Genomic DNA, 24,175 nt, shown 5'->3' with positions numbered 1-24,175 from the left:
TACGCAAGTACTGTCCACTACCCAGCTAATAATACAGGGGTTGGTATGTGACTCTAACTCTCACCCAACTAGTAATAACAAGAACTAGTAATACCAGTGGTATGGTACAAGGAATCCCCTGAGACTATAATCTCTGATCTCCAATAGGATATGATATACATCAACAATAGCCAACACACACATCATACATGCTACAAACAACTAGACAAATACTAACAAAAGAGTACCAACACATGTCATTACTATCATAGATAACTATTCATGTACCAACAAAAATGTATGGTAACAGTATACAAATATACCTCCTATAGCTTGGAGATGTCTTGTCACAGCCTGGTCCCAAAGCTCAAAAAGTCACATTGAGGGAAACAAGACACAAAATCCAAAACATAGGAAATAAGCCTCATAAATCTGTAGCTCTGATACCAATAAATTGTCACGCCTCAAAGGAGTCCCTACCCGGCAAACGGACAATATCTCCCCTGTATCTGTGACAATATGAATCATGAATACAACCACAAGGCTACTCACAAGCTATATCATCAGCCCACATGGCTGGAATATACATAACCACGCAGTTATATACACAGTCCACTCGGCTGGAACAAAATGATCACAACCACATAGTTATATAATAAATAGCCCACACGGTTGTACTAAAAACACAGTGAAAATGAAAGGAAGGCTCATACAAACTAAAAAGATACAATGCGTGTCGACATGGCTTAAACACAACAAATTACCAAAACGATAAAGTAGCCACAAGGCTAAACACCAATACAATGCCAATATCATAATAAAAACATGTAAGAAAACAAGGCTGAAGTAAAGACCATCTTTTGATGTGATGAGGGATCGGCAGACAAGACACACCATGCGACTCCATAATCACTACCTTCTACCTGAGGAAAAAAATAATATAGAAATACGATGGTGAGTGCGGGTGACTCAGCGGGTAATAGACAAGATAGTGCATGGTCTATATAAAATATGGAGATCAAAGTATACAGTCTAATCAGGCAAATAAGATAATGATCATAAACTGATATAATAAATGCATTTAAATATAACTGGCATAATGAATACACATACCCAATCTGGATCTAATACATAAGATCATGATCACCCATGACATAATAAACATACATACCCAATCTGGAATCAACATATACAGTATAATGATCAGTAAACTCATCGGGGATGAACAACAGATCTACTCATAACACATGAGCAATATAACCAACAACATATACATGTATAATAAATGATATGTATGAAGCATGGTAACCATATGCAACAATCAAAACTCAAATAAGTGTAAAATATCACAATCACATGTAGCTAGTATCTACAAGACATGTATGCAGATATATCTCCACAGATGCATTGCGCATCTTATGCAAAAATGCATGTGCATGTTCCATGGTCACCCTGCCACCTCTCAAGACACCACGACCCCTGTATGGCTGAGAGACTTGGGTCTGTTACAACTGTACTACCCTCCAGTCACTATAGCGCAACCGAGGTGGGTAGTGCGCTAAGTAGTAATCTAACTACATAGCATCAGGGTCCCTGACTGCTCACAATGCCCGATGTCACTCCACAAGCTGAGTGGCTAGGTGGCACGATAAAACAAGCGGCAACTGCTCTAGCTACCACTACCCATGATTGACCGAGTGTGCGGCACTAACACGAATGACTGATGACTCACTAACAACAAAAGGGAGACAATGATCGTCAACATGTAGTGGTATGATGAACATAATATATATATATATATATATATATATATATATACAGAAGTGCTCTCCTGCGGAATGTTTGGTGCGGAACGATGCGGCGCCGCTGACCTGGACGCCTGCGTCAAATAAGTCGTTAAAATGGCTTGGTGAGAAAACTCGTTCCTCTCCTCCCGCGATCTAGGGTTTCCCGTTGCTCACCCTTCTCCGCCGAAGCTCCTCCCTCACTCTCGCCGCCTCCCTCTCTCGTCGAGCTATAGCTCTTTCTCCGCGGCACCTCCCTCTCTCGCGACGAGCACCACCTCCTTCACCGCGGCGCCTCCCTCTCTCGCGACGAGCACCACCTTCGCCGTGACGACTCCCTCTCTCGCGACGAGCAGCTCCTTCACCGCGACACAACGCCTCCCTCCGCACCAAGCTCTCTCGCTGCAACTCGTGACTCTCCTCCCCACCACAACATCCTCTCAGGTTGCCCTAAAATTCTCCAAACTTGATATAATTTGTTCAAGTATTCGCTATACTTTTATAATTTCAATCAATATTTGAATTTGATACATCAACCTTACTGAAGCAAAATCGTTTGGGATTTTAAACATTTCTGTGTATTTCTGTTAAACATACCTATGAATTTGATAAAAATCTGTCCTGCTTCCAGCGGTAGATTGTTTGACATTTGTATTGTTTCTGTTATTTTGCTTCTGTGATATTTGTGGTGTTAATAAAAAATTTATATTAATTGTAGAGATTTAAATAATTATTTCTGTGATTGTTTGACTTAAATTTCTGTGTATTTTGCTTCTGTGACATTAAATACAGAAGTGTTATTTTGCTTTTGTAGAGATTTTGTGTAACGACCACCCTTCTTACTACTACTATTCTCTAAAGATGACCGTTACTTAACTACTAACTCTACTTAACCGGTGTGATTAAAAACCACATGGAAACCCTACCGAAAAATTTCGGCAGAATCTCCCCTGTACCGGTGACCATATTCAACAATACATGCAGTATATATACTCAGCCACAAGCGGCTGGAACACATAACTAACAACCACGCAGTATAATAAATCTAACTCAGCAATAATAAAGGAAAACTAATCCACAACCACAACTGAATAGCAAACACAGTATCAAGTGTCCTTATAAACAGTTATCAAATTTCCTTAACACATAAAAACTTAATTAACTCAAAGAACAAATCATAATTCATCTTATTCGCAAGGATCCCTAGAACTTCCATAGTGCAGACATCACACACCCCTCTTGCATCTCCTTGTCGCCTTCCTTCATATTAGCTTTCCTTTTTCTTTATCTGCAGTAGGAGAAAGTGCAGTCTATAAGCATAAAGCTTAGTGAGCGCTATCTAACTCACAAAAACTCGATATGCATGTATGCAAATAAAAACATGCTAAAACTGAATGCTAATATGTAAAGCTACTCATGCTCATAAATAGCAAAGAAATCAACTAATAGAAAAGATAACAAGTATAACTACTCATGCTCATAAACTAATAAAGAAAGCAAACTAACTGGTATGCTAACATATAAAGCAAAACATGCTCATCAACTAGCAAATAAATAACATGTAAGAAACTAAACATGTAAAAGCTGCTAGCATAAAAGAAAGCTAAACTTGCTGATCTTTAAAACAAAGTGAAACTTACTTCTTTTACTCTAATCTTATTCTTTTATTTCACTTGTTTAAAATTTATACTTTAATACTTGAAAATAATAATCAACTTCTCTTGGGCCCAGGCTTAGTACCAATTATGCACGTTCCTAATAGGTTGAGGTAGCGAATCCTAAAACTACAAGATACTACCAGGGCCAAGACCTTGGAATTGGACACCTGGATTTGTTTAACGACAACCTTGGAAGTCGGGTACTAGCCTCTTCTTAAAAGTAAAATACTTTTTATCTTAAATACTTCTTCTTTAAATGCCTTGGCATTTTAATAGCATCTTATGTGCCAAAATCCCTAAAGTCTTGACTTTGAGATTTACTTAAGGCCTTGGCCTTTTCTTTCTTTTCTTTTTCTTTCTTTTTACTTGTTAATGCTTCTAAAAGGATTTGGTAGAACTCTTATTTTCCCATTAGAATACATGGTTGTTCATGCTTATTAAAATAGCAAATACAACCAAAGAAACCGCTCATGTGTATCTAGTAATAAAGAACACTGATCATGCTCAACTTATAGCAATTAAAAACTGCACATGCTCAATAATAGCAAATGAAAACTAGAAAATCTGCATATAAAACTAATACAAATCTGCACTGTGAATGTTATAAAATTCTACAAACATTCCTACCTCGAGAGGAAACTATTGAGGCATATATGCACCTAAAAAAGTAGGCTGAATCCTATACCAAAATCATGCCTAATGAGCTAGAGAAAAATGGATATTGCTTCTACTTAAACTCGATGTTCACTAACTACTCAACTAAATCCCTAGCAACCATTCTGCACAATAAATTGCAAAATAAAGGAATCAAGCTTGCTGAATTGAAACTTTAAAAATTAAACTTGCTGAATTGTCAAAAAGAGAGGTTGTCCTATGCTCTAATAGAGTTGTACGTTTCTGCAGTGAACACAAAGAAAACCTGATCTGGAATAAGCTCCAAAGGGGCTGTTCTAATCTCCAAATGGAGTTGTTCTTGTCTGCAAAAATACACAAAGAAGGAGGTTGTTCTCTGCTACAATTGAATCTATTCCTTATCTACTGCAAATAGCACAGAGAAATGGGACTGTTGATGCCCCTTTCCTAACACAAACCGAACTAAACCTATTGGAAACTTGGAACCTAAATGAAGCTTGTTTCGTTCCAAAATCAAATCCCACATCTAGCAACAGAATACTAATTCTTGCTACTACAGAATTTAAAAGAAAGGAACCAAGGATGCATGCTATTAAACTTCAATTAAACAGAACCCTAAACAAAAGAACAACATGGCAGCAATCTTCAGAACAAAGCAGAACAATCTACATAGAAACAGATTCGAATTCCATCTACAGAGCCTGAAGAAAACAAACCACATGCTAAGCAAATAAATCTATCTCCTTTCTTTGAGATTCTCGGCAGCAACTTCAACCGGAAGAAAAACTTCGGACATAAAGAAATTAACAAGAATTAAACCTCGGAGCTATCCTACTGCAGGTGAGTAGCAACTCACCTCGCTGTTTTGAACTTACAACCGGAGGAAGAGAGGTTCTAGGGTTTCGGTAGCTCGACCTTCGGCTCCTCGTGCCCACAACCTCTCCTCGACGAGAGGATCTCAACGGTGTGAAGAGCTCTTGGAGAAAAGTGCTCGTCGGTCGCCGGAGACGAAGCCCTAGCCGCGGCTTCGTTTCTGCCCGAGAGAAATCGTCGACGCCGCGTGAGAAGAGGTGAGAAAAAAAAACATTAGGTTTCGGGAAATCTAAATCCTCTCCTTATAACTAGAGTTATTTTTGTTCCAACTATAACTTATATATTTGCCGCTGCCTATTTAATTAGCAACGATCGCTAGCCCAGTTGGTCCGTTGGGCTTTGCTCGAAGCCAGAGGTCTGTGCTTCGATTCTCAGCCGCGCCCCTTTTTCTCCAATTTATTTCCAACGTTCCAGCTACTGCATATATATATTTCGCTCCATATAAGGTTAACAAAAATCGTGTAGCTCAGCTGGTTGGGCTGGTTTCGGCTGAGGTTTGGCTCGGGTCGAGGTTGTGGGTTCAAAACCTGGCTTCAACATATTTCTTCTCTTTTTTTTTTTTTTTTTTTTCTTCCTCTTGGTAAAAATATCAAACGAACTCCAAAAATTGCATAAAAATACTCTAAAAATTCCTAAAAATCTCTAGAATATTTTAAAAGCATTTCCAAATATTTTTATGGACATTTGGAACTCGAAATAGAGAAAATTGGGTCGTTACACAAAACATAGTCCCTCCGACTCATGTTGAATATGGTCTTGTATTTCCCTCATGCTCCAAATCTTGCACTCTTTTCCTAAGATTAGTCATCGCATAATCAAACTCTCCAACTATTAATCTTAGTAGTCTCTTACCCAACCATAACTAAGATCCTCTTGGATCTGCACTAACTGAGGCTGAATCACTTGACTAGGGTCGTGGAGACATTTCTTTAGCAGAGAGACATGAAATACATTATGTATTGCTGACATGTCCTGTGGTAAGTCCAGTTTGTAAGCTACTTTCCCAATCCGCTCTATGATCGGGTAAGGTCCTACATCGCGAGGACTTAATTTGCCCTTCTTGCCAAATCTCATCACTCCCTTCATAGGAGCGACCTTGAATCTACTGAATTCAAGTGGCCTACGTGTCTCGGCATAACTCTTCCACAAATCTAGGCGGTCTCAATTCTGCATCGATCTTACGAATAACACAGGTTGTCACATCTATCACCGTCTCAATGCCCAACTCGCTTCTATCTCTTTCTCTCTCCTACTTGCCAAAGATATGGGTGATCCGTGATTTCTGCCGTATAGTGCTTCATAAGGTGCCATCTTAATGGTAGCCTGATAGCTATTGTTGTTGAATTCAGCTAAGCACAAATACTGCACCAACTTCCTTCAAATCTAGCGCACAAGCTCGAGCACGCCTTCTAAAATGATTCACTCGCGTCCCATGACTGGTGGAAAGTCATTAACTCGAGTTCGGTGCCTAGTATTCGAACGCACTCCCAAAATGTGAGGTGAAGCGCCCATCTCTATCGAAACGATAGATTTAGGAACTCCATGAAGTCGACTACCTCTTTAACATATAGCTGGGCCAACTGCTCTATGGAGTGGGACACCTTGATGGCGGACTTGGTCAATCGGTCTACTATTACCCATATCGCATCATATCCACTGGTGGTTCTTGGAAGACCCGTTATGAAGTCCATGGAAATGTCTTCCCATTTCCATTCTGGTATCGGAAGAGGCGGAAGAACTCCTCCCGGTCTCTGGTGTTCTGCTGTCAAGCAGGTACTGACATACTTAGCTACATCTCTTTTGAGTCCTGACCACCAAAACCTCTGTTTCACATCTTGGTACATCTTGGAAGAACCAGGATACATGGAATATGGTGTACTGTGAGCTTCCTCTAAGATCTTCTTCCTCAGTTCCTCATCATTGGGCACGCAAATGCGACTCCCCTGATAAAGGATTCCGCTATCTGTTACTCTAAACTCTGAGTTATCTTCTTTCTGTATCCCCTGCTTGATCTTCTGGATGTCCGGATCTTCACTTTGCTTTCACTGTATCTCCACAAGCAATGTAGACTCTAAGGTTAATGCAAAGAGTTGCCCTTCAATAATTTCAAGTCCAAATTCTGACAACTCCTTCTGCAGTGGCAGGGCTAATGATGACAAAGACATCAGTGATGCACTAGATTTTCTGCTGAGTGCATCCGCCACTTTGTTAGCTTTGCTGGGTGGTAGAGAATTTCACGTAATCTTTGACCAACCCACCACCAATTGCTTCATGTTTAAGTTCTTCCGAGTGAAGAAGTACTTAAGACTCACGGTCCGTGAAGATTCTGACCTGACTCCATACAAGTAGTGTCGCCAGAGTTTCAGCCAAAGACTACGCCAACTCTAGATCATGAGTGGGGTAGTTCTTCTCGTAGTCTTTAGTTGTCTTGAAGCATAAGCTATAACTTTTCCTTCCTGCATGAGTACAGCTCCGAGCCCATCTTGGAAGCATCACTGTAGATGTCAAAACTCTTGTCATCCTCTGGAACAGTCAAGATAGGAGCACTCCTCTTGAGTTCTTGAAAACTCGCTCACATTTATCTAACCATTCAAACTTCTTGTCCTTCCCGGTGAGCAGTGGAGAGGCTATCTGGAAAAGTCCTCCACAAATTTCCTGGTACCCTAAACCAAGGAAGCTCGATCTCCCCGGCATTCTTGGGTCTCTTCCAATCGACCGCTTACTGGGCCGGATCTACGAATGCCTTCAAACAATGTCACCTAGAAATGCCACCGCCCAACCGTAACTCGCACTTTGAGAATTTAGCATGTAGTCGCCATCAAGGTCCGCAGGACTATTCTCGCGCGTGTCACGCCCTCCTGGGGTTCCGGAATAGATTAGAATGTCGTCGATGAACACAATGACAAACTTGTCAAGGTATTCTCTGAACACTCTATTCATCAAGTCCATGAAGATGCAGGTGCATTAGTCACGCCAAAAGGCATAACTACGAATTCATAGTGTCCATATCCGTCCTCAGCGCTTACGTATATCACCTCCTTCACTTTCAACCCACGGTACCCAGAGCGCATCATCTTGAGAACACCAGACCTTTCAATCGATCAAATAAATCATCGATCCCGGCGGTGGATACTTGTTCTTGATGGTCACTGATTGAGCCTATAATCCATGCACATCCGTATGATCCATCCTTCTTCGACAAACAACACAGGAGCTCCCCACGGTGAGTGACTAGGGTGAATGAAACCCTTGTCAAGTAGCTCCCAAGTCGCTCTTGTAACTCTTTTAGCTGAGACATGCGATATGGAGCTTTTAAATTGACCGCACTCAGAACCGCTCAATCTCAAACCCACTTCTCGTGGAGGTAGTCCAAGTAGTTCTTCCGAAATACCTCCGATACTCTGCACTCACCCGAACTTCCTCCCGCTGGGTCTTTCTTGTTTTCCGCACTCGGCCTGATTACTGACCGGGTCCCACACCTAATGGTTGGGGAGTGGAGGAGCCGACTCGATCGCCATTAGATTGGCAATCACGTCATACTTGTCTCTGAGTTAAGTAACAACTTCAGAGAGAATAGGCCCAGGGGTTATGGGCTCTTCGTTCTCCTAAACTCGGTCCTCGGTATGAACGGTATGGGGACGTCCTCTTCTTGACATCTAATTATGCAGAGGAAAAGGCTTGATAGCTTCTCTAACCCTTCTAATCATACTTATATATGAATATAGAAAAGGGAAACAAAATCTTCTATCTTACTTAAGCATTCAGAAACAACTACTCTATATTGCAGTTAATAATAAAGAAAGCATAAGAAAGAAAACTTAAATACTTTCTTACTTGAAGACGGCAAGGATGATGCTGATGTGTGATGCTGGAGAATGGAACTTGCTCTGATACCAACTGTAACGACCACCCTTCTTACTACTACTATTCTCTAAAGATGACCGTTACTTAACTACTAACTCTACTTAACCGGTGTGATTAAAAACCACATGGAAACCCTACCGAAAAATTTCGGCAGAATCTCCCCTGTACCGGTGACCATATTCAACAATACATGCAGTATATATACTCAGCCACAAGCGGCTGGAACACATAACTAACAACCACGCAGTATAATAAATCTAACTCAGCAATAATAAAGGAAAACTAATCCACAACCACAACTGAATAGCAAACACAGTATCAAGTGTCCTTATAAACAGTTATCAAATTTCCTTAACACATAAAAACTTAATTAACTCAAAGAACAAATCATAATTCATCTTATTCGCAAGGATCCCTAGAACTTCCATAGTGCAGACATCACACACCCCTCTTGCATCTCCTTGTCGCCTTCCTTCATATTAGCTTTCCTTTTTCTTTATCTGCAGTAGGAGAAAGTGCAGTCTATAAGCATAAAGCTTAGTGAGCGCTATCTAACTCACAAAAACTCGATATGCATGTATGCAAATAAAAACATGCTAAAACTGAATGCTAATATGTAAAGCTACTCATGCTCATAAATAGCAAAGAAATCAACTAACAGAAAAGATAACAAGTATAACTACTCATGCTCATAAACTAATAAAGAAAGCAAACTAACTGGAATGCTAACATATAAAGCAAAACATGCTCATCAACTAGCAAATAAATAACATGTAAGAAACTAAACATGTAAAAGCTGCTAGCATAAAAGAAAGCTAAACTCACTGATCTTTAAAACAAAGTGAAACTTATTTTACTCTAATCTTATTCTTTTATTTCACTTGTTTAAAATTTATACTTTAATACTTGAAAATAATAATCAACTTCTCTTGGGCCCGTGCTTATGCACGTTCCCTAATAGGTTGGGGTAGCGAGCCGCCAATCCTAAAAGAGCAGACCTTGGTCTACTAGGCAAGACCTTGGAATTGGACACTGGATTTGTTTAACGACAACCTCGAAGTCGGGTACTAGCCTCTTCTTAAAAGTAAAATACTTTTATCTTAAATACTTCTTCTTTAAATGCCTTGGCATTTTAATAGCATCTTATGTGCAAAATCCCTAAAGTCTTGACTTTGAGATTTACTTAAGGCCTTGGCCTTTTCTTTCTTTTCTTTTTCTTTCTTTTTACTTGTTAATGCTTCTAAAAGGATTTGGTAGAACTCTTATTTTCCCATTAGAATACATGGTTGTTCATGCTTATTAAAATAGCAAATAAAACCAAAGAAACCGCTCATGTGTATCTAGTAATAAAGAACACTGATCATGCTCAACTTATAGCAATTAAAAACTGCACATGCTCAATAATAGCAAATGAAAACTAGAAAATCTGCATATAAAACTAATACAAATCTGCACTGTGAATGTTATAAAATTCTACAAACATTCCTACCTCGAGAGGAAACTATTGAGGCATATATGCACCTAAGAAAAGTAGGCTGAATCCTATACCAAAATCATGCCTAATGAGCTAGAGAAAAATGGATATTGCTTCTACTTAAACTCGATGTTCACTAACTACTCAACTAAATCCCTAGCAACCATTCTGCACAATAAATTGCAAAATAAAGGAATCAAGCTTGCTGAATTGAAACTTTAAAAATTAAACTTGCTGAATTGTCAAAAAGAGAGGTTGTCCTATGCTCTAATAGAGTTGTACGTTTCTGCAGTGAACACAAAGAAAACCTGATCTGGAATAAGCTCCAAAGGGGCTGTTCTAATCTCCAAATGGAGTTGTTCTTGTCTGCAAAAATACACAAAGAAGGAGGTTGTTCTCTGCTACAATTGAATCTATTCCTTATCTACTGCAAATAGCACAGAGAAATGGGACTGTTGATGCCCCTTTCCTAACACAAACCGAACTAAACCTATTGGAAACTTGGAACCTAAATGAAGCTTGTTTCGTTCCAAAATCAAATCCCACATCTAGCAACAGAATACTAATTCTTGCTACTACAGAATTTAAAAGAAAGGAACCAAGGATGCATGCTATTAAACTTCAATTAAACAGAACCCTAAACAAAAGAACAACATGGCAGCAATCTTCAGAACAAAGCAGAACAATCTACATAGAAACAGATTCGAATTCCATCTACAGAGCCTGAAGAAAACAAACCACATGCTAAGCAAATAAATCTATCTCCTTTCTTTGAGATTCTCGGCAGCAACTTCAACCGGAAGAAAAACTTCGGAAATAAAGAAATTAACAAGAATTAAACCTCGGAGCTATCCTACTGCAGGTGAGTAGCAACTCACCTCGCTGTTTTGAACTTACAACCGGAGGAAGAGAGGTTCTAGGGTTTCGGTAGCTCGACCTTCGGCTCCTCCTCGTGCCCACAACCTCTCCTCGACGAGAGGATCTCAACGGTGTGAAGAGCTCTTGGAGAAAAGTGCTCGCCGGTCGCCGGAGACGAAGCCCTAGCCGCGGCTTCGTTTCTGCCCGAGAGAAATCGTCGACGCCGCGTGAGAAGAGGTGAGAAAAGAAAACATTAGGTTTCGGGAAATCTAAATCCTCTCCTTATAACTAGAGTTATTTTTGTTCCAACTATAACTTATATATTTGCCGCTGCCTATTTAATTAGCAACGATCGCTAGCCCAGTTGGTCCGTTGGGCTTTGCTCGAAGCCAGAGGTCTGTGCTTCGATTCTCAGCCGCGCCCCTTTTTCTCCAATTTATTTCCAACGTTCCAGCTACTGCATATATATATTTCGCTCCATATAAGGTTAACAAAAATCGTGTAGCTCAATTGGTTGGGTTGGTTTCGGCTGAGGTCGAGGTTGTGGGTTCAAAACCTGGCTTCAACATATTTCTTCTCTTTTTTTTTTCTTCCTCTTGGTAAAATATCAAACGAACTCAAAAATTGCATAAAATACTCTAAAATTCCTAAAAATCTCTAGAATATTTTAAAAGCATTTCCAAATATTTTATGGACATTTGGAACTCGAAATAGAGAATATAAGTTCCTCCTCGAACTTAGAATAGCTCTGGATACTTCTGTCTCATACTGTCCTCCCGCTCCCAAGTGACTTCCTCATGCTTCCGGTTCTGCCAGATAACCTTCACTAGTGGCACTTCTTTATTTCTTAGTCTCTTGACTGCTCCCACTATCTGTGTAGGTCTGCTCTCATAACTAAGATCCTCTTGGATCTGCACTAACTGAGGAATCACTTGACTAGGGTCGTGGAGACATTTCTTTAGCAGAGAGACATGAAATACATTATGTATTGCTGACGTGTCTTGTGGTAAGTCCATATAAGCTACTTTCCCAATCCGCTCTATGATCGGGTAAGGTCCTACATCGCGAGGACTTAATTTGCCCTTCTTGCCAAATCTCATCACTCCCTTCATAGAGCGACTCATCTACTGAATTCAAGATTTCTACCATGTCTCAAGATAACTCTTCCACAAATCTAGGCAGCCCCAATTGTCTCCGATCTTCCAATACCGAGTTGTCACATCTATCACTCCGTCTCCGAATGCCCAACTCGCTTCTATCTCTTTTCTCTCCTACTTGCCAAAGATATGGGTGATCCGCGATTTCGCCATATAGTGCTTCATAAGGTGCCATCTTAATGGTAGCGATAGCTATCATTGTGTTTAATTCGCAAGCACAAATACTGCACCAACTTCCTTCAAATCTAGCGACAAGCTCCGAGCATGTCTTCTAAAATCTGATTCACTCGCCTCCCGTCCATCACCACGGTGGAAAGTCGCATCGAACTCGAGTTGGTGCCTAGTGCATTCTGAACGCCTCCCAAAATGTGAGGTGGCGCCCATCTCTATCGAAACGATAGATTTAGGAACTCCATGAGTCGACTACCTCTTTAACATATAGTGGGCCAACTGCTCTATGGAGTGGGACACCTTGATGGCTAGGAAGTGAGCAGACTTGGTCAATCGGTCTACTATTACCCATATCGCATCATATCCACTGGTGGTTCTTGAAGACCACTATGAAGTCCATGGAAATGTCTTCCCATTTCCATTCTCGGTATTGAAGAGGCGAAGAACTCCTCCCGTCTCTTGGACTCTCTGGCATGTCAGCAGGTACCGACATACTTAGCTACATCTCTTTTGAGTCCCGACCACCAAAACCTCTGCTTCACATCTTGGTACATCTTGGAAGAACCAGGATACAGAATATGGTGTACTGTGAGCTTCCTCTAAGATCTTCTTCCTCGCCTCATCATCATTACGCAAACGCGACTCGATAAAGGATTCCGTATCTGTTACTCTAAACTCGAGTTATCTTCTTCCGTATCCCCGCCGATCTTCCGGATGTCCGGATCTTCACTGCTTTCACCTTGATCTCCACAAGCAATGTAGACTCTAAGGTTAATGCAAAGAGTTGCCCTTCAATAATTTCAAGTCCAAATTCGACAACTCCTTCTGCAGGTGGCAGGGCTAATGATGACAAAGACATCGGTGATGCACTAGATTTTCTGCTGAGTGCATCCGCCACTTTATTAGCTTTGCCTGGGTGGTAGAGAATTTCACAGTCGTAATCTTTGACCAACCCACCACTGCATCGTCTCATGTTTAAGTTCTTCCGAGTAGAAGTACTTAAGACTCACGGTCCGTGAAGATTCTGACCGACTCATACAAGTAGTGTCGCCAGAGTTTCAGCGCAAAGACTACAGTTGCCACTCTAGATCATGAGTGGGGTAGTTCTTAGTCTTTGAGTTGTCTTCAAGCATAAGCTATAACTTTTCCTTCCTGCATGAGTACACTCCCGAGCCCATCTTGGAAGCATCACCAGATGTCAAACTCTTGTCATCCTCCTGAATACCAAGATAGAGCACCGTCCTCCTCGAGTTCTTGAAACTCGCTCACATTTATCTAACCATTCAAACTTCTTGTCCTTCCCGGTGAGGACTGTAAGGCTATCTGGAAAAGTCCTCCACAAATTTCTGTGGTACCCAACTAAACCAAGGAAGCTTCGATCTCCCCGCATTCTTGGTCTCTTCCATTCGACCGCTTCTACTGGGTGGATCTACCAATGCCTTCTTTCAAACAATGTCACCTGAAATGCCACCGCCCAACCGTAACTCGCACTGAGAATTTAGATGTAGTCTTCATCAAGGTCCGCAGGACTATTCTCGCGCGGTCACGCCTCCGTTCGAATAGATTAGAATGTCGTCGATGAACACAATGACAAACTTGTCAAGGTATTCTCTGAACACTCTATTCATCAAGTCCATGAAGACTGCAGGTGCATTAGTCACGCCAAAAGGCATAACTACGAATTCATAGTGTCCATATCTGGTCCTGAAAGCAGTTCTGGGTATATCACTCTCCTTCACTTTCAACTGATGGTACCCAGAGCGCAGATCTATCTTGGAGAACACTGTTGCACCTTTCAATTGATCAAATAAATCATCGATCCTGGGCAGTGGATACTTGTTCTTGATGGTCACTTGATTCAGAGCCCTATAATCTATGCACATCCGCATAGATCCATCCTTCTTCTTGACAAACAACACAGGAGCTCCCCATGGTGAGTGACTAGGGCGAATGAAACCCTTGTCAAGTAGCTCCTGAAGTTGCTCTTGTAACTCTTTTAGCTCTGCTGGAGACATGAGCTTTTGAAATTGGACTGGTACTAGGAACCGGTTCAATCTCAAACTCCACTTCTACGGTGGGAGGTAGTCCAAGTAGTTCTTCCGAAATACCTCCGATACTCTGCATCACCCGAACTTCCTCCCGCTGGGTCTTTCTTGTTCTTCGCATCGGCCCGATTACTGACCGGGTCTCCACACTAATGGTTGGGGAGTGGGAGGAGCCGACTCGATTGCCATTAGATCGGCAATCACTCGCTACTTGTCTCTGAAGTTAAGTAACAACTTCAGAGAGAATAGGCCCAGGGGTTATGGGCTCTTCGTTCTCCTAAACTCAGTCCTCAGTATGAACGGTATGGGGACGTCCTCTTCTTGACATCTAATTATGCAGAGGAAAAGGCTTGATAGCTTCTCTAACCCTTCTAATCATACTTATATATGAATATAGAAAAGGGAAACAAAATCTTCTATCTTACTTAAGCATTCAGAAACAACTACTATATATTGCAGTTAATAATAAAGAAAGCATAAGAAAGAAAACTTAAATACTTTCTTACTTGAAGACGGCAAGGATGATGCTGATGTGTGATGCTGGAGAATGGAACTTGCTCTGATACCAACTGTAACGACCACCCTTCTTACTACTACTATTCTCTAAAGATGACCGTTACTTAACTACTAACTCTACTTAACCGGTGTGATTAAAAACCACATGGAAACCCTACCGAAAAATTTCGGCAGAATCTCCCCTGTACCGGTGACCATATTCAACAATACATGCAGTATATATACTCAGCCACAAGCGGCTGGAACACATAACTAACAACCACGCAGTATAATAAATCTAACTCAGCAATAATAAAGGAAAACTAATCCACAACCACAACTGAATAGCAAACACAGTATCAAGTGTCCTTATAAACAGTTATCAAATTTCCTTAACACATAAAAACTTAATTAACTCAAAGAACAAATCATAATTCATCTTATTCGCAAGGATCCCTAGAACTTCCATAGTGCAGACATCACACACCCCTCTTGCATCTCCTTGTCGCCTTCCTTCATATTAGCTTTCCTTTTTCTTTATCTGCAGTAGGAGAAAGTGCAGTCTATAAGCATAAAGCTTAGTGAGCGCTATCTAACTCACAAAAACTCGATATGCATGTATGCAAATAAAAACATGCTAAAACTGAATGCTAATATGTAAAGCTACTCATGCTCATAAATAGCAAAGAAATCAACTAACAGAAAAGATAACAAGTATAACTACTCATGCTCATAAACTAATAAAGAAAGCAAACTAACTGGTATGCTAACATATAAAGCAAAACATGCTCATCAACTAGCAAATAAATAACATGTAAGAAACTAAACATGTAAAAGTTGCTAGCGTAAAAGAAAGCTAAACTTGCTGATCTTTAAAACAAAGTGAAACTTCTTTTACTCTAATCTTATTCTTTTATTTCACTTGTTTAAAATTTATACTTTAATACTTGAAAATAATAATCAACTTCTCTTGGGCCCGGGCTTAGTACCACTTATGCGCGTTCCCTAATAGGTTGGGGTAGCGAGCCGCCAATCCTAAAAGAGCGGACCTTGGTCTACCAGGGCCAAGACCTTGGATTTGTTTAACGACAACCTTGGAAGTCGGGTACTAGCCTCTTCTTAAAAGTAAAATACTTTTTATCTTAAATACTTCTTCTTTAAATGCCTTGGCATTTTAATAGCATCTTATGTGCCAAAATCCCTAAAGTCTTGACTTTGAGATTTACTTAAGGCCTTGGCCTTTTCTTTCTTTTCTTTTTCTTTCTTTTTACTTGTTAATGCTTCTAAAAGGATTTGGTAGAACTCTTATTTTCCCATTAGAATACATGGTTGTTCATGCTTATTAAAATAGCAAATACAACCAAAGAAACCGCTCATGTGTATCTAGTAATAAAGAACACTGATCATGCTCAACTTATAGCAATTAAAAACTGCACATGCTCAATAATAGCAAATGAAAACTAGAAAATCTGCATATAAAACTAATACAAATCTGCACTGTGAATGTTATAAAATTCTACAAACATTCCTACCTCGAGAGGAAACTATTGAGGCATATATGCACCTAAGAAAAGTAGGCTGAATCCTATACCAAAATCATGCCTAATGAGCTAGAGAAAAATGGATATTGCTTCTACTTAAACTCGATGTTCACTAACTACTCAACTAAATCCCTAGCAACCATTCTGCACAATAAATTGCAAAATAAAGGAATCAAGCTTGCTGAATTGAAACTTTAAAAATTAAACTTGCTGAATTGTCAAAAAGAGAGGTTGTCCTATGCTCTAATAGAGTTGTACGTTTCTGCAGTGAACACAAAGAAAACCTGATCTGGAATAAGCTCCAAAGGGGCTGTTCTAATCTCCAAATGGAGTTGTTCTTGTCTGCAAAAATACACAAAGAAGGAGGTTGTTCTCTGCTACAATTGAATCTATTCCTTATCTACTGCAAATAGCACAGAGAAATGGGACTGTTGATGCCCCTTTCCTAACACAAACCGAACTAAACCTATTGGAAACTTGGAACCTAAATGAAGCTTGTTTCGTTCCAAAATCAAATCCCACATCTAGCAACAGAATACTAATTCTTGCTACTACAGAATTTAAAAGAAAGGAACCAAGGATGCATGCTATTAAACTTCAATTAAACAGAACCCTAAACAAAAGAACAACATGGCAGCAATCTTCAGAACAAAACAGAACAATCTACATAGAAACAGATTCGAATTCCATCTACAGAGCCTGAAGAAAACAAACCACATGCTAAGCAAATAAATCTATCTCCTTTCTTTGAGATTCTCGGCAGCAACTTCAACCGGAAGAAAAACTTCGGAAATAAAGAAATTAACAAGAATTAAACCTCGGAGCTATCCTACTGCAGGTGAGTAGCAACTCACCTCGCTGTTTTGAACTTACAACCGGAGGAAGAGAGGTTCTAGGGTTTCGGTAGCTCGACCTTCGGCTCCTCCTCGTGCCCACAACCTCTCCTCGACGAGAGGATCTCAACGGTGTGAAGAGCTCTTGGAGAAAAGTGCTCGCCGGTCGCCGGAGACGAAGCCCTAGCCGCGGCTTCGTTTCTGCCCGAGAGAAATCGTCGACGCCGCGTGAGAAGAGGTGAGAAAAGAAAACATTAGGTTTCGGGAAATCTAAATCCTCTCCTTATAACTAGAGTTATTTTTGTTCCAACTATAACTTATATATTTGCCGCTGCCTATTTAATTAGCAACGATCGCTAGCCCAGTTGGTCCGTTGGGCTTTGCTCGAAGCCAGAGGTCTGTGCTTCGATTCTCAGCCGCGCCCCTTTTTCTCCAATTTATTTCCAACGTTCCAGCTACTGCATATATATATTTCGCTCCATATAAGGTTAACAAAAATCGTGTAGCTCAGCTGGTTGGGCTGGTTTCGGCTGAGGTTTGGCTCGGGTCGAGGTTGTGGGTTCAAAACCTGGCTTCAACATATTTCTTCTCTTTTTTTTTTTTTTTTTTTTCTTCCTCTTGGTAAAAATATCAAACGAACTCCAAAAATTGCATAAAAATACTCTAAAAATTCCTAAAAATCTCTAGAATATTTTAAAAGCATTTCCAAATATTTTTATGGACATTTGGAACTCGAAATAGAGAAAATTGGGTCGTTACATTTTGTTGGCATAATTTGTGTTGTAAATTTGTTTATGTTACATATGATAAATATGTTTGAGAATGCTCTATGCAATTGATTTTAGTTTAATGCAATTGATAAAATCTATATTTTAGTTTTATTATGTTTGGCATAATACTATGTAAATCTGTTACATGTGAAATTTCTTTGCTGTTCTTGAATTGTGAGAGAACTAATATGTATAATATGTCGATTTGTTTGTAAGTGTTTCTTGGGACCTAATTTGATCTAATTAGGTTGAATATCTCCAGCATTTATAACTTTATGGTCTATGGAGTAGGTTTTACATGATTTTATGTCTTTTCGCATATTGGTGTTGTTCAGGTATAATTAGAGAAAATTCATGGCAGTTGGTTCTTCATCATCATCATCTTCCGCTCGACGGCGTATGAATGACGAGCAATGTGAAGCTCCCCACATATTATGTTATTGTGGATTACGAGCTATTCTCCAGACATCATGGACCGAATCAAATCCAGGAAGGCGATTTTTTTCATGTCCAAAATATATAGTAAGTTTTCGCTATCTTAACACGATGTTGTGAGTTTTTAAATTATTGTGTGATGATTAAGTTGTTTTTAAATTCAGGAAAGAGGATGTGGCTTTTTCTTATGGCATGATCCAGAACCATCACAAAGAAGTAAGACAATTATTAATGAGTTGATGTGGAATAACAAAAAATTAAAGTTGGAGATTAGTGAATTAAAGAAATGTGCTAGTTACAATGGTGAAGTTGATTATAACGATGTTTTGGATGATGGAAACAACAATTATGCAACTATACAGTTGAGTGATGAAATATCTTGATTGAATAGGAAATTTAGAATTGCTATCATGGTAATTGTATCTACTTGGATTGTGATGATGTGGATGTGTTTGATGTAACTTGTGTTGTGATGTTACTTGACATTGTGATGTAACTCTATGTGGTGTAACTTGTTTTCTTATGTAACTTGTTTTGTTTCGTGGTTACAATTTCAAGATGGTCCTATTATTGATCCTAAGCTTGAAATCTTTGCCTTTGCCATTTACATTCAAAATTTTCAATGTTAAACCAAGAACTAAAATTGTACACTAGTATTTTGGATGGTCAAAGATGCAAACGTATAAAAGAATGTTCACAGAAATGCATCATCATTTTCTCCCTTTTCTAACTGAAGCATTTTGCTTTGTCCAAAGTCTTTAATGCAAGGTTTCTTCAATAATGAAGAAAACTCCATATGTTTGTGTCGCTTTCAATACCAGTCTTTTACCGACATATGTTTGCTGATTATTTGTTGGATTGAAATGATCGGAAGATATCAGGAACCGATCGGTCCCTGGATCGATCCAAAAACCTCCTGATCGGTCTGTAGACCGATCAGAAGACGATCAGTCTGATCGGTCCCTAGACCGATCAGGGAACCTTCTGATCGGTCTGTAGACCGATCAGAAGGCGATCAGTAGCCCTCTGCGTACCAGACTGACCTGATCGGTCCCCGGCCCGATCAGGGAACTCCTGATCGGTCTGTAGACCGATCAGGAAACCTTCTGATCGGTCTGTAGATCGATCAGAAGGCGATCAGTAGCCCTCTGCATACCAGACTGACCTGATCGGTCCCCGGCCCGATCAGGGAACTCCTGATCGGTCTGTAGACCGATCAGGAAACCTTCTGATCGGTCTGTAGATCGATCAGAAGGCGATCAGTTTCTCCAGTAATTTCAGTAACTAAAATTCGTAGAGGTGTTCGAGAATTGGTAGAAGTGTCTCCAGTAAAACTTCCAAATCCAGTACGTGGAGGAACGAGGGGAAAATAAGACAAAGGGAAAAAATTCCCTTGAAAATTATATGTGCTGCATTACAACCTTTTCAGAATTACATCCTCACCATCATATTTGGCCAACGCTTAACGAGGTAAATATTCAAGCAACCACCTCATACATGCTTATGATTTTGTACATAAGAAATACAAATTCATACTAGTAACTTTCAGGGCAAAGGAAACAAAAACTCAAACATTAATTGCTAGTAGCTAGCTGTATCAACATGTACCATTTATATCAACATCATGCCAGTAACTCATGACATTTTACATTACAATTGTAAGATCATGTCTGTAAATTGCATGTACAAAAGACTTTGGCGCATAGAAATTTTCAAATGGACATGTCTGGTGTAGGCTGCCATACAATGTTGCCGCAACCTGTGCAACTAATCATCTGGAATCGGGGAACCCATGAACTTCCTCTTGCAAGCAAGACATGTACCCTGTAAAAGGAAAGAACTTATTATGATACTAATTTTTAGTAGAAGTGCAGTAAAAATAAGGTTGAAATCACTTCATAACAATAGTATGTCAAACAATTTGCACTTTAATTAGTAACAACGAAATATATACTTATTCTGTTCCTAAAACCTCAACCTTTTAGAACAAAGATCAACATATTTACCATGGTGCTAGAATAATTATGATGTTCCAAGAAACAATATTCAAATTTTAAACAATATTATCCCCAATTAAGGTCCATACGTTGTACTTGGATCAGTGAGTCCACTTGTAACAATATAAATGCATAGATTGGTCCCTTCTCACACAAGTAACTTTTGTTGCAAGTGGTCAACTAACATATTCAAAAAGCATCTATATATTCTATCATCGACTGTTAAGACACTAAATATAAGAAATGCACTGTCACTTCAAAACTCAATGGAGGATAATTAACATATAAAACAAACATCAAACATTTAATGCAATTGGAAATTACCTGAATAGCAAAATTGTTAGCAAGTGCTCCCATGAGAAGAGGAGTAGCAAATAGTAAGATCCAAGTAGCAAGGATAAAAGTCTGAACAACCATCCAGACAATGCAAACCAACAAAAAAAGACAACCTGCAGTAACAACAAGATAAAAGTATGAAACTACCACATGCATAGTAAATATGTACAGATTGAAAAATTCAACATCATGCATATCAAACAAGGACTTGGAGGATGGCTCATGTAAGGGCATTTTTTCTACTAAAACTACCATGGTTCTTCAAATAAAGACAGTATGCATGTAATACCCACTAAGCTTGTAAGATAAATATATGAATGTGGGATTTTTGCCTTAGAAAAATAATAGGAAGTGAGTTGAAGCAAAAAGAAATGAAATGAAATAAAAAAAGAAGTGAAGATCAAGGATTGAACCTTGAACCTCTTATATTATAATTCATAGAATTAATTAGTAGAAACCAATTGGGATAGAGAGAAGATGTTGATAGCAAAGGAGGGAAATTCATGATAAGGGTGAGAGTGAAAGCTAGCCAAGAGAAAACAAGAAAAGAGCAAGAGAAAGGCAACTTGCCTTCCTCCCTTTCTCTCCCTCTTCCTCTTTACTTTTGCCGAAAATTTAAAGAGGGAATTAAAGAGGATTCAATCCCCCTTATTTCATCATGAATGGTAAGAATAAATGAATAAATAAAATAAATAGGAAATAGAAAAAAAAAAAGGCTAAGGGAGAAGGAAAGCAAAAATCAAGTTTGCTACCTCTTCCCCCTTAACATAAAAGGGAGCAAGAAAAGAGAAGTTTATTTTTCTCTCATTTTCTCTCATTCTTCCTCTCCCTCACCGAAACCATCAGTCCCCTCTCCTCCATCTTCAGCCCCAAGCCAAGGTTTTCTCCTAAGAAAGCCTAAGATACAAGGAGGACTTAGCAAGGGAATCAAGGGAAAGGAACTAGAAGAAGAGGCTACTTCTTCCATCACCATACCTTAGATCCACAAGCGAAAAGGATGTAAGCTTCCCCTCACCTGTGGTACAAGGCTTTTTATGTGATTTTCGGATTTTATGAGGATCAGAAAACCTAGGAAAGAATTTAAGAAAAATTCGGCTAAAGAAAGGGTTTTCAAATCTAGGAAGGTTTAAACAAGTCTTTAATTCATGGTATGTTTTCTATGCTATGTAGGAAGGATTTTCTTCATGTTTTTATACCTAAATGATGCTTGATCAGAGGAGTACCTAACCCTAGAATTTCGGCCAAAAATATTTTAAGGAGGTTAGGGAAAATATTGTGTAACCAAACTAGCACAAGATTCTCTCCATGAACTATTAAGGATCTTTTATTGGTTTTCTTGCTTAAAAGTTACTTGGAACCAAAAGAAATCCATTTATATGTTACGTCCAAGAAAAGGACTTAGGGTTAGGAAGACCTTTAAATTTAAGTAACCATGTTTGTATGATAGAATATAGAGTTCTCTTGAAGAATTTCATGTTGAACATTGCTAGAAATTCATGAACTTTTATTGTAGATTTTCGGCCATGATAAGATGGATAGTTGAGAAAGGCTTAAAAAAAATTCTAATATGCTCAAGACCTCTGTGATATTATGATATGAAAATTGTTTAATGCTCTCATGTTTAATTGGAGTATACAAAATTAGTTACATGATATATGACATGTAAGATCACAAGGGTCCTAGCTTGTTTATGAACCAACTTTGTATATGATGTTCTTAGTAATTTTTGCCATGAAACATACTTAGGTCTTTCATGTTTTAAGCCACCTAAAACCTAGTTTAGAAATTGGTAAGTTTCGGCCATGAGGAAAAATAAAAGAAAAAGGGAAGAAACCTAGGAAGCCTAAGACACAATTCACATGTATGTCTATTATGTTTGTCTTTATACATGCTATGAAACTTGTATGACTTCTTATGCTTTTAGGCTATTTGAAGCAAGTTTATACACTGATAAGTCTCGGCCAAGTAGGGTTTAAAAGACCTAGAGGCCTTATAAATGAAACCAAATGTGTTAAAAATGCTTCTTATGGAAATATGATAATGTGTTGATTGTGTCACATGCTTGTATAATTTTTCCATGACCTAAATGGACCATTGTATGTTTTGGCCATGAAGGGATAGATGCCCTAGAAACCCTAGAACAAAAATTAAATATGCTTATGTCACTCTACATGAAATATGATAAGTAGAAAGACAAAGTTCCCATGCTATATGTTGTTTAATGACCTAATTGAGGCTAGGGTAAGTTTCGGCCATACATGTTGTATAATGTCTGGTTATGAATTTATACATGATGTTAGTTCAAGTTCACATGCTTGTATGTTGTTTTTAGCCCTAATGAACACTTGTTAAAAGTTTGACCATGACATATGTTAAGGGCTTGAAGGACTTAGGAACTAGTTCAATATGCTTACTATGTTACTTGGAAAAAATGCTATAAATATGGTCTAAGGTTTCCATGATTTTATGACATTTGGGACCTTGTTTATATACTGATAGGGTTCGGCCACATGAAGTTTAGGGACTTGGAGAACTTAGAAACCAAGTTAATCATGCTTATAATGCTTCCTATGAAATTGATGTGATGATAATTTAGGTTCCACACGCTTGGAGGTTGTCTTTCATCTAAAATGAGATCTAAGGGGTTCAGCCATGATAAGAACCCAAGGGATTAGGAAGCTTAGAACCCAAGTTAACTATGTTACCATGTTTCTTATGATAGTATAATCACATGATACACCCCTTATGCTTAGACATGTATGCTTGTGATTTATACTTTCCATGATATGATATGTGCTTAAATTATGCATGCTTTTATGATATGCTATGTGGATAGAAATATGCATGCTTTGATGATATGCTATGTGCTTAAAATATGCATGCTTACATGATATGTTATGTGGTGAAATTATGCATGCTTGATGATATGCTCTATGCTTAAGATATGCATGTTTTTACAACCTATGCCTAAGTGATGCATACTTTTCTATGATATGATGTATGCCTAAGTGATGCATACTTTTATGATATGATGTATGCCTAAGTGATGCATACTTTTATGATATGATGTGTGCCTAAGTGATGCATGCTTTTATCACTACAACATTTTTTATTTTTGGCAACGCCTCTCATTACAACGGCTTAAAAACCGTTCTCTTAAAGTACATTAGGCAACGGTTTTTAATAGTGTTGGTTTAATAAATTTTTTTAATATGCAACGATTAAAAACCGTTCTCTAAAATACATTTAGTAAAAAAAATTATACTAAATAG

General features: G+C 38.9%; 1 long non-coding RNA gene across 1 annotated transcript; it reads right to left on the bottom strand.

Annotated features, from left to right (window-relative positions):
• Positions 1 to 600: 600 nt before the first annotated feature.
• On the bottom strand, positions 601 to 4,970 carry LOC122028119. The gene is made up of 2 exons (XR_006124648.1): positions 4,911 to 4,970; positions 601 to 902 (listed from the first exon to the last, which is right to left on the bottom strand). It is a non-coding gene; the product is annotated as an uncharacterized LOC122028119 (long non-coding RNA).
• Between the last annotated feature and the right edge of the window lie 19,205 nt (positions 4,971 to 24,175).

The sequence above is a fragment of the Zingiber officinale genome, chromosome 10A, assembly GCF_018446385.1.
Source record: "Zingiber officinale cultivar Zhangliang chromosome 10A, Zo_v1.1, whole genome shotgun sequence".
Lineage (NCBI taxonomy): Eukaryota > Viridiplantae > Streptophyta > Magnoliopsida > Zingiberales > Zingiberaceae > Zingiber > Zingiber officinale.
This window is presented reverse-complemented; position numbering and strand designations above follow the sequence as displayed.